The following is a 12,180-nucleotide window of genomic DNA, read 5'->3' as shown; positions in this document are numbered from 1 at the left end:
CATATGCTTGCGTGGAGTGAGGTTAGGTGATGCCTCATCTTATCACTCCATATACAATAATCCTCACCATCAAAATATGGTGGTTTGCCTAATGGAACAGAAAGTAAAGGAGCGCGTTTTGAAATGCGGGGATACCGAAGGGGGATCTTACTAAACTTCTTGCGCTCATGGCGCTTTGAAGTGACGGACGCGGCGTCGGAGCTGGAGGTGGAGGGCGACGAAGAGTCGGTCTCGTAGTAGACAACTTTCTTCATCTTTTTCTTCTTGTCGCCACTCGGATGCGACTTGACGCGGGGAGGTGATTCCTCCCTTCCTTTGGCGCCGGACTCCCTTGATGGAGCCTTCCCGTGGCTTGTGGCCTTCTCGCCGGTTTCCATCTCCCTCTTGGTGGATCCTCTCGACATCACTTTGAGTGGTTAGACTCTAAATAAAGTACTAGGCTCTGATACCAATTGAAAGTCACCTAGAGGGGGTGGATAGACAGAAACTGAAATTCACAACTTTAAACACACTACAAGGCGGGGTTAGCGTTAGAACAAATGTCAAGTCCGGGAGAGAGGGGAAACAAATCAACCAAGAAATAAAGCGGATGGACACGGTGATTTGTTTTACCGAGGTTCAGTTCTAAGGAACCTAGTCCCCGTTGAGGTGGTCACAAAGACCGGGTCTCTTTCAACCCTTTCCCTCTCTCAAACGGTCACTTAGACCGAGTGAGCTTTCTTCCTTGATTTCTCAGGTCACTTAGACCCCGCAAGGACCACCACACGATTGGTGTCTCTTGCTTCGCTTACAAGGCTTTGAGAATAAGAATGAGAGAAAGAAGAAAGCCAACCAAGCAACAAGAGCAACAATGAAACACAAGAACGATCCCTTCACAAGTCCTAAAGTACTAGAATTGAATTAGGGACTTTGATTGGATCGGTGGCTTTGATTTGTGTCTTGGAGTGTTGCACTTTGCTCTTGTATTGAATGAAGAGTGATGAATGCTTAGATTCTTGGAGTAGTGGTGATTGGGGGGTATTTATAGCCCTCAACCACTAAAGTAGCCGTTGGGGAGGCTGCTGTCGATGGGCGCACCGGACAGTCCGGTGCGCCACCGGACACTGTCCGGTGCGCCAGCCACGTCACCCAACCGTTAGGGTTCGGGCGCAGATGACCGTTGAAGCCTTTGTCTTCTAGTGGCATCGGACAGTCCGGTGCCGCACCGGACAGGTACTGTTCACTGTCCGGTGCGCCTCTGACGGCTGCTCTGCTCTGCCGTGCACTGTTAGCGCACTATTCATCTAGAATTCAGCTTTTGCAGGCGACCGTTGCGCGAAGTAGTCGTTGCTCCGCTGGTGCACCGGACAGTCCGGTGAATTATAGCGGAGCACGGCCTGAGAAACCCAAGGGTGGCGAGTTTGCAACTGTACGGTCCTGGTGCACCGGACACTGTCCGGTGGCACACCGCACAGTCCGGTGCACCAGACCAGGGCACCCTTGGTTCCTTTGCTCCTTTTTGAACCCTAACTTTGTTCTTTTATTGGTTTGTGTTAAACCTTTATGCACCTGTAGAATATATAATCTAGAACAAACTAGTTAGTCCAATTATTTGTGTTGGGCATTCAACCACCAAAATTATTTATAGGAAAAGGTTAAACCCTATTTCCCTTTAAATGTCACATCTTTTTGAACTTTAAGGTCTTCCGTTGGCAACTGCTCTTCTGGTACCCGCAAGCATTTCTTCAACTAAGACACATGAAAACATCATGCACTGCAGATAGATTCTCTGGTAAGCTGAGTTGATAAGCCACTTCTCCACGTTTGCTTGAATCTGATACGACCCGATATAGCGAGGTGCTAGCTTGCCTTTGACTCCAAACCTTTTGGTTCCTCTGATGGGTGACACTTTCAAGTAGACATAATCTCCCACTTCAAAACTGAGTTCCCTTCTTCTGGTGTCAGCATAGCTTCGCTGTCTGGACTGTGCTGCCTTCAGATTTTCCTGGACCATCCTGATATTCTCTTCGGCTTCAAGCAAAATCTCTAGACGAATACTTGCCTTTCACTGGGTTGATCCCAATGCAATGGGGTTCTGCAATTCCTCCCATAAAGTGCTTCGAACGGTGACATCTTCAGACTGGCCTGATAACTGTTGTTGTAGGGGAATTCTGCATATGGTAGTCTCTTGTCCCAACCTAACTTGTCTTGTAGAGCACAAGCTCTCAACATATCCTCAAGAATCTGGTTGGTTCTCTCAGTCTAACCATCTGTCTGCGGGTGGTAAGCTGAACTGAATTTCAAGTGTGTACCCAAAGCTTCATGTAGCTGCTGCCAAAAGTGAGAAGTAAACTGGGTGCCTCTATCCGATATTATCTTCTTTGGAATACCATGCAAGCACACAATCCGAGACATGTATAACTCTGCCAGCACCGCACTGTTATAGGTGGTCTTGACTGGTATGAAATGGGCCCCTTTTGTTAAACGATCCACTACTACCCAAATGGAGTCGTAACCAGCTCGAGTGCGGGGCAGACCAACTATAAAGTCCATCCCAATGTCATCCCATTTCCACTGCGGAATCTGCAACGGCTGCAACAAACCTGCAGGTCTCTGATGTTCAGCCTTGATCCTCTGACAACTGTTGCACTTGGTCACATACTCTGCTATCTCTCTTTTCATTCCGTACCATCAGAATCTCTTCTTCAAGTCTTGGTACATTTTCCCGCTACCAGGGTGTATAGAATATGCTCTCTCATGAGCTTCCTTAAGAATCAGTTCCCGGATCGGTTTGATGTCGGGAACACATAGCCTATCCTTGAACCATACGACTCCTTCTACATCTTCACGGAAATCTGGGCCTTTCCCATTGATGATGAGCTGTCGGATTTCGTTGATCTTCTCGTCATCCTTCTGACCTTTCCTGATGTCTTGCTTTAGAGTGGGCTCTAGCTCCATTGTCACTCCTTGAGTGTTGTTCAGAAATCCGAGACTCAACCTGTCGAATTCCTTCGCTAGCTTGAACGGCATCGGGTGAGCGGCCAACATATTGACTTGACTCTTCCTGCTAAGAGCATCTGCAACCACATTTGCTTTGCCTGGGTGATAATGGATCTCTAGCTCATAGTCTTTGATCATTTCTAGCCATCTTCACTGCCTCATATTTAATTCTGACTGAGTGAATATGTACTTGAGGCTCTTGTGGTCCGTGTAGATATCACACTTCTGCCCATAAATGAAATACCCCTGGTGTTACTGCCACTAAAACTTGAGCATAACATCATAAGCATTGGCATATCATGTGTCTGTTACACTTAGAATGCATTCACTAGGCAAAAAGTTCAAACAAGTTGTATTGATGTGACATTTCATGGGTGAAACCCTATGATGCAGTACTTAACCCTAAACTAGGCTTAGAAGGGTAAACAAAGCCTAATCAAAAGAAAACTTCAAAACTTATTAGTAACGATCATAAAATGTCACCATTAATGAACTTAAGTGATATCCAAACCCTAGAAGTACCAAAAACCTTAAATAGACCCCTGGAAAACCTTGGACTAAAACCTTAGGGGGTTGTCTGCAAAATGTGCACCCTTTTGGACCTAAGTGCAAAAATCATTGAAATAGGGTATCTTAAGTCATATGGTTCACATATTTGGAGATTTGCAAATGAAAACATAAGTTTTGGGCTTATTTGCAAAAAGGCCACATTTGTGCTCCAATGGCTAAGTCTGAATTTGAGTGAATGGGGTCAACTTTGAAGCCCTGTGCCTTCAAATTCATAAGGGTTTTGCCCTAGGTCAACACATCAAATTTGTAGAGCTATAAAAGGAGGACAACTTTGCTATAGGGATTAATCCTTGGTGTCATGAAATGTTTTGAGATAATTAGGCCCAAAGATGGGCTGTCAGACTGTCTTAAGTCTGAATTCAGACTAACAGTGTGATTGAGAAATCTTTGAGTTGGGATTCGAGCATGATCCAGTCATTGTTTGGCTATCATTGCTATAGCAAGAATGTAGCTGGATAGTAGAACAACAAGTTTGTTAAAGATAGTTTAGAAAGTTATTACATGAAAATTTGAGATCCGAGCCCTTCAAAATGGTCTGTCAGACACTCTAATGATAACCACCATGGTACAGTGACTGAACAAGATCACAAGTTCAGCCCCCTCGCCGTCGGTGACCCTTTGCGCCGTGATTTGTGCTATTGCTGCGATTCGTGCTCTCTGGTAAGGGGATAATCACGGAGGATTAAAGATCTTGGCACCATATAGGCTCGGGCTCGGTCGCGGATGAGATTCACCGTACCCACTTGCTCGTCGGGATAGACCTCGCCGCCGTTGGCCACTTACCGCTGTGCACCACGTGCTCAAGCGTTGTACCACGTCGCAGTGAATCACGTCTTACATGCCCGGTGATCGCCGGAGAGCCGCCACAGTGAAAGCCACTAAGCTTGCGTGCCAGTAACCTTCTTCCTCTCCGGCCGCCAGCGCGTCTTCGCGAAATTGGACGCCACCGCTGAGGGAGCCTATAAATTGCCACCCCCGCCTACTCTGCTAAGTAATTGCGCACCCAGTAAACCAACCCTCACCTTAGATCGTCCACCAGAGCTCCCCAATTTGGGATTTCCCCCAAATCAACCAAGAACACCGTACGGTTTGACCTCGTCGTGGCCAAAGTGTTTCAGGTCCGTTCATGTCCACTGTCCTCTTGTTTCAGCACCCTTACTTGCTCCTGATGCTTGCTGACCCATCCGATTTAGCTAGGCGGTCCTGGATCACCGGAAACGTGTTTACTCATCCGATGGTCCATGCTGTCTCCGTGGACCGGATGATTTGGAGCCCCGTTAGTAAAATTGAGTGAGGGGAATTGATTAGGAGGGGTCCAATTTGGTGTCTACCGCGCAAGAGCACTGGTCGTTGTAGGATCCGGCCAGTATAAGCTCGCCAGGCTCGGTTCTCCGCCGCTCCCCGTCGTGGACTTCGGGCTGTGAAGGATTAGAAACACGGGGGTGTTTTTGCAAGTGTCAGTGAGACATAGAAATAACACCGCGTCCCTTAACTAGTTATTAAAATCATTGGGGGTCTCTGTGTAAATCCGCCAGCACGGGCGCGCTTCCGCCTGTGGATGGGCCAGTTCCGGTGCAGAACTGTTCATGCTTTTTCCTTTTTCTTTTTCAGTCAGGGTTTAAGAATTTCTAGAAAATTGTAGAAAAATGATAAAAATACCAGACCAATTTTGCTAGGCTCCTAATTTTTTATAGTATTTAATAAAAATAGTTTCATGATTTTTAGTTCCAATAGGGAATTTTGGGACATTTAAAATAGCCAAAATCCATACTTCTGGAATTTTAGAGAGTAATTTATAATCCCAAAAATCACCAAACTTTTTAAACAAGCTTTAAGTAATATTTAGAAGCCTTTGGTAAAGTTTGGCACGACTTGGACTATGTTTGGTACTTAGAACCCAAAACCCTAGTCCCCTGTCCTATGAACTTCACTATAGACTCCGAAAACCCTAGTTTCCCGGAGATCCGTGAAGTTAAGTTATAATCAAGACATTAGATAATAAACTTTTATTATCTTTGCAATTTCATGAGCATTACATGAGCATTCATGATTATATATGGCTATATCTAGAAAACGAGGAGGAAATAGAAGTTGAAGAAGCAAGGACTACACCACCACCTAAAGAACCTCAGGCAGGAAACTGCTTTTACATTGATATCTGTGGAGCAGAGCCTGATTCACCTATCACACAAGGCAACCCCCGATGCATTTGCCACCTCCTTGCTATTTTAAAATCTTTCTCACTTACTTGATGCATTAGGTGATAGGAGTTGTGTGCTAAACTAGTTGCTGCATTTCCTTCCCTGGATTTGATTACTTCTCCTTAATCCCCTGATTTACAAAAAGGTTTTTCTATGCTTAGCTTTGCTTTAGAAAAACAAAATGTTTTGTTTTGACAAAAGATGATGCTTCAAAGTGGGTGGGATGTTTTCAAAATAAAACTTGATGGTGGATCCATCATGGCCATGATGGGTTCAGCATCGGAAAAGATGTACCTCTGTCAGGTACCAAACTTTGGGTTTGAAATGATAAAGCTGAGACCGGGCGGGTGACTTGCACGAGAAGAGAGTCTCGGTGTAGTGTCTCCGTCTGAGTCGATTAAGGACCTTGTCGATGTAGGCTTGATGATCGAGGACCCTTTAACTGGTCACATGCCTCATCATGGGTAAGCTTTGCCTCGGGCAGACTAATACCAGAATAAGATAACACGCAATGGGAGTGGAGAGATGGCCAGAGTAGCATGTACCCTCCGTGGCAAGAGGCTGGACGGTGGTGTATCTGTGCTCTCGGTTGGCGTGAACCTGATCTGGTTTTAAGAACCCCGGTGGCGAGTTGACATATGCAAGGGTTAAGTGCTACATATGTCGTGTGATTGGAGATCCTCAGCTGAGTATAATCGATTCGGATCGCTGTAACTTCGCAGACATGAAGACTTGGTCACTAACCTACACGTAGCATTCCAGTAAATAAGAAGGGTTGATAAGAAATTGGCTAGTATAGGTCAAGTGCTTGAACTAGGGTAGAAAGAACTCTAGAGCTCAGGTAATGACTTAACTTGCTAATAAAACTGGACTTTTAAGGATCCATTATCAGTAAGCATTTCTGCAAACAGAGTCATTGATTATTGCAAAGCCATACCTTGATCCCCAAAGGCCAGCATATCCTTGAGAGTCTTTTTTTTTGATGGGTAAGACCTGCGAAAGTACATTTCGTACTAAGGGCTTTGTCCCATGTTGTTTTAGGTGAAGAAGCAGCAATTTTTTGTTGCTTCTGTTCCAAGGTGGTGCCCAAAGAAGAAAATCAAGACTGAAGCCGCGGGAGGAAGTGTCCTCCTTAAAGAAAAACTTTTTACTGTTTATCGGGAGGGGTTTTTGCCTCCCAGGTTATGTAATAATAATACTCAAGCACTCTTATAATGTTCTGGTCTGTAATAATACAACTCTTTCTTACTTTAATATAAGGTAAGTTATTGTAATTGCTTCCGCATTTTCGTACCTCCGATGTATTGTAATATCTGCGTGACGGGTGAAACGCTCTTGGGCAAAGTAAGGAATTCAGATACCAAACTTGTCAAGTGATCAGGTGCACCTGCAGGGTTGTCTGAGGTCCGTTGGACAAGGACAACAGTAGGTGGGCCTAATGACTTGGGAGGTTCTGTCACAGCTGGTATCGGAGCGAAGCCCATCTCTGCAGATGTTATGAGACATTTTCAAAAAGAATTTTCAAAGACTTATCTAGAAAATTTCTTTCCTTCTTATCTAACTACCTTCTGAAGTACTTATTTTAAAGACCAAATAGTAGAGTGCAATGTATAGAAGGTTGTGAATCAACTAAGGTTGATTCTATAATTATGCATGCATCATACTAAAAACTGTACTAATAAGATTTTCCCCTTATGGAGATATGTCGTCGCGCACAAATCTATCGGACCAATTGGCGTGCCTCGCCATCAACTAGCTCCAAGGCATGAGGACAATAGTAGTGGTAGCAATGATCCTATCGGAGATCTGGAAGCTTAGGTAGAACAGCTTCGAACGGAGCTCCGTCACAGGAACGAGGTATGGGTCGAGGATGGACAACGAATAAATGAGTTAAGAACTAACATCCGACACTTGCAAGACCAACTTGCTGAATGAGATTTAGTGCTCGATTGGGCTGTTAACTCACGTTCACTTGCTTGGGCCAAGGAAGCCAAAGCTCGAGCTCGCGTGGAGGAGCTTAACATAGTCGTGGACAACTTGCAAGTGTACTGTTATACACTACATGAGGAGGTTCATGTATTGTATTCGCAACTGCACCCTAACGTGCCTGCGGATCCTGTCGGAATGGGAGCCGGACCTTCTGGAGCAGCGGGTGAAGCCCTTGGTGGGGAACTGGACCTTTTCAGGCCCCCTCCTTCAATGAATCTAGTGGATGAATGGTCTCCTACACCCGACAGTGAAGCTACCAAAAGTGATAAGAAGCTAGAGTAGTGTAGTATAGAAATAGTGATAATGTGTAATAGGTAATGTAATCCTGTTGTAAATTCGAGTCTGTATCATTACTCTTTTAAGTAATGTAAAATGGATGGTTTGCTTTGGCATATTATATTTTCCAAATGTTTTTTGCCTCAGATGCCGTCCAGGACTCGTGGACAGGATGGTGCGGGAACCTCTCGTGGGAGGGAAGCTACTCCTAACCCGCCACCAGTACCCCCAACCTTGGCTGAGGCTATCACTGCCTTAGTCAATGCAACAGCCGACAACACCCGCTTCCTACGGGAAATGGCGGGACAACAAATGCAACAGCAAGGCGGGTGAGCCTATCCGCAAGGGCCTCGCGAAACTTCATATTTGGATTTCTCCGAAACACGTCCCCCGCTATTTGTCAAGGCTGAAGATCCTCTTGAAGCGGATGAGTGGATTCGGGTTATCGAACAAAAATTTGGGCTTCTCCGATGCATGGAGACTCAAAAGCCCTTATTTGTGGCACAATAGTTGTGAGGCCCTGCCAGCACTTGGTGGTGAAATTATGTGGCTATCCAGCCTGCTTGTCATCAAATAACCTGGGACGAATTCAAACTGGCTTTTCGGGAGCACTATATTCCTGAAGGGGTGCTCCATATGAAACAGGAAGAATTTATGAAGCTCAAACAAGGTGGAGATATTGTCACACAATATCTCAACAAATTCAACCATTTGTCCCAATATGCCATTGATCAGGTCAACACTGATCTAAAGAAGAGAAATTGTTTTATGAGAGGCCTCAATGACCGGCTGCAGCGGAAAATGGCCACTTGTATCGACCTCACTTACAGCAGGGCTGTCAGCACGGCGCTGGCAGTCGAAGCCAAATATGCAGGCCCAGGACAATAGAAGGGCTATGGAGGTGACAGGCCCAACCAAGGGCCTGAGAAAAGACAAAGGTTGGTGATCTGACCTTTTAATCAGAACCGTTCTTCACCACGTCCACCCTCCTACCCTTTCAAACAACCTGTCTTTATCCGTCCTGCTACTGCCCCCACCTCAACAAATCAGCCGAGTGCCCCTGGTACTCGTTTCCCCGCCCTCCCAAGCTCCTCAACAGGCTGCTTTAATTGTGGAAATTCTGGACATTTTATCAAGGACTGCCCATATCTGAAGCAGAATAGATCAAATAATCAGCAGAGTTTTGGGAGTTTCACTCAAGGCAAGGGAAACCCGGCGAATAATACAGCGGGCAAAAACATGAAGAAAACTGGGTGGATTTATTACATGCAAGTGGCCACGACACCGAAAGGAGAACCTGTTATGATGAGTACGTTTCTCGTGGCCAATCACCCTGCAGTTATTCTTTTTGATTCTGGTGCTTCACATACATTCATAAGCAAGAAGTTTGTGGAGCAACATTGCATTCCATACAATGAATCAAGGGAAGGGTTTATAATTCATTCACCTGGGGGACAAATATTCACTAAAGAAGTGGCTTTCCATGTGCCCGTAACATTGGCTGAACGGGACTTTCCTACAAACATGATTGTTCTGAAAGGCCAAGATATAGATGTAATTCTGGGCATGAATTGCTTAGCCCAACATAAAGCTATCCTCAACACTGATCTGAGAACCATCAGGTTGAGTTATGGCCAAGAAGAGGTTCTCTTATCCATCCCTGTAGCTATTCCAGCTAAACCAACTGTTAGAGTATATGAAGCCATCATACCAGAGATCTAAGATATTCCGGTAGTATGTGAATTCCCAGACGTCTTTCCAGAAGATCTGCCTGGATTGCCTCCAGAAAGAGATGTAGAATTTGTGATTGAGTTGAAGCCCGGTACGACTCCTATTTCTAGAAGGTCGTACCGAATGAGTTGGCAGAACTCAAGACCCAATTACAAGATCTACTAGAAAAAGGATTCATCCGACCAAGCTCATCACCTTGGGGTTGTTCTGCCATCTTTGTCAAGAAGAAGGACCAAACACTTCAGATGTGCGTGGATTATATACCCCTTAATGAGATCACAATCAAGAATAAGTACCCTCTTCCTCGGATTGATATCCTGTTTGATCAACTTACCAGAGCTCGGGTCTTTTCCAAGATTGACCTCAGGTCGGGTTATCATCAGATCCGTATCCGACCCAAAGATATACCCAAGACCGCATTCACTACGCGGTATGGATTATTTGAATATCTGGTTATGTCTTTCGGACTAACAAATGCTCCTGCCCACTTCACATATCTTATGAACTCGGTATTCATGCCCGAGTTGGATAAATTCGTGGTGGTATTCATTGATGATATCTTGATATCTTCCAAGAATGAAGAGGAGCATGCTCGGCATTTGCGGATCGTATTAACGCGCTTAAGGGAACACCAATTATATGCTAAGTTTAGTAAGTGCGCATTCTGGCTGGAGGATATCCAATTTCTGGGACACGTATTGTCTGCTAACGGGATTGCGGTGGATCCCAGCAAGGTCAAGGATATTTTGGAATGGAAACCCCCAACTACTGTACATCAAGTCCGAAGTTTCCTTGGACTGGCTGGTTATTACCACTGATTTATTCTGGATTTTTCTAAGCTTGTGAAGCCAATCACAAGTTTATTGAAGAATGATACTAAATTTAATTGGTCTTCAAAATGTAACGAAGCCATTGAACAACTGAAAGTATTATTGACCACTGCTCTGGTATTGGCTCAACCGGATATTGAAAAGCCCTTTGATGTGTATTGGGACGCATCAGGCAGTGGTCTAGGCTGTGTTCTAATGCAAGAAGGCCGAGTGATAGCCTACGCTTCAAGGCAGTTGCGCCGGCATGAGGAACATTATCCAACTCATGACCTGGAGTTAGCTGTTGTGGTTCATGCCCTGAAAATATGGCGTCATTATCTGCTGGGTAATATCTGTCATATTTATACAGATCATAAAATCTTGAAGTATATCTTTACCCAGTCAGAGCTTAATATGAGGCAGAGAAGATGGCTCGAGCTGATTAAGGATTATGAATTGGAGATTCACTATCACCCAGGCAAAGCTAATGTAGTGGCAGATGCGTTAAGTCGCAAGGCTTTCTGTCATTGTCTTACAATGAAGACTTCTGACATTACGTTATGTCAAGAAATGGAGAAGTTGAACCTAGGAATGATTCCACATGGAACTTCAAATCACTTGAAGCTTGAGTCAGTCCTCCTGCAAAGAATAATTGACGCACAGAGAAGTGATGAGGGAATGAAACACATTCATGAGAAAATACAGGCCGGAAAAGCCAACTGCTTCAGAAGAGATGATCAAGGTGTTGTATGGTTTAAGAACCGCATAGTTGTGCCCAAAAATGATGAGATCCGCCAGCAAATTCTAGATGAAGCACATCTTAGTCATTATTCTATTCATCCTGGAAGCACTAAGATGTATCATGATCTAAAACAACATTATTGGTGGACAAAGATGAAGATTGAAATCACACGCTATGTGGCAAGATGTGACACTTGCAGACGTGTCAAAGCCATACATATGAAAACTGCTGGTCCATTGCAATCATTACCTATCCCAACTTGGAAATGGGAGGATATAAGCAGGGACTTTATTGTGGGATTGCCCAGGACAGCAAAAGGGTATGATTCTATCTGGGTTATAATTGATCGGCTTACGAAGATTGCTCATTTTTTGCCATTCAAGACATATTACCCGGTCCTCACTTATGCCCAGATGTATATTGCTCGCATCCTCAGTTTGCACGGTGTTCCAAAGACAATAGTGTCGGATCGTGGACCTCAATTTGTATCCAAATTCTGGGAAGAACTTCACAAATCCTTGGGTACTAAATTGCTCCACAGTTCGGCCTACCATGCCCAAACCAGTGGGCAGACGGAGAGGGTAAATCAGATACTTGAAGATATGTTGTGAGCATGTGTTCTGGAATTCCCACAGAAATGGGATGACTGTTTACCATTAGCGGAGTTCTCGTACAATAATATCTATCAAGAGAGCATTAAAATGGCACCCTTTGAATCTTTGTATGGGCGACGGTGTCGTACTCCGTTAAACTGGTCTGAACCAGGTGAAAGATATTTCTTCAGACCTAATATGGTAAAGGAAACAGAAGAAAAGGTTCAACGAATAATTCATAATTTGAAAGAAGCCCAGGCTCGCCAAAAGAATTATGCACACAAGCGACG

This window comes from Zea mays, chromosome 2, assembly GCF_902167145.1.
Source record: "Zea mays cultivar B73 chromosome 2, Zm-B73-REFERENCE-NAM-5.0, whole genome shotgun sequence".
NCBI classification, from domain to species: domain Eukaryota; kingdom Viridiplantae; phylum Streptophyta; class Magnoliopsida; order Poales; family Poaceae; genus Zea; species Zea mays.
The sequence above is the reverse complement of the archived record's forward strand: the minus strand, read 5'-3'. Positions refer to the sequence as shown.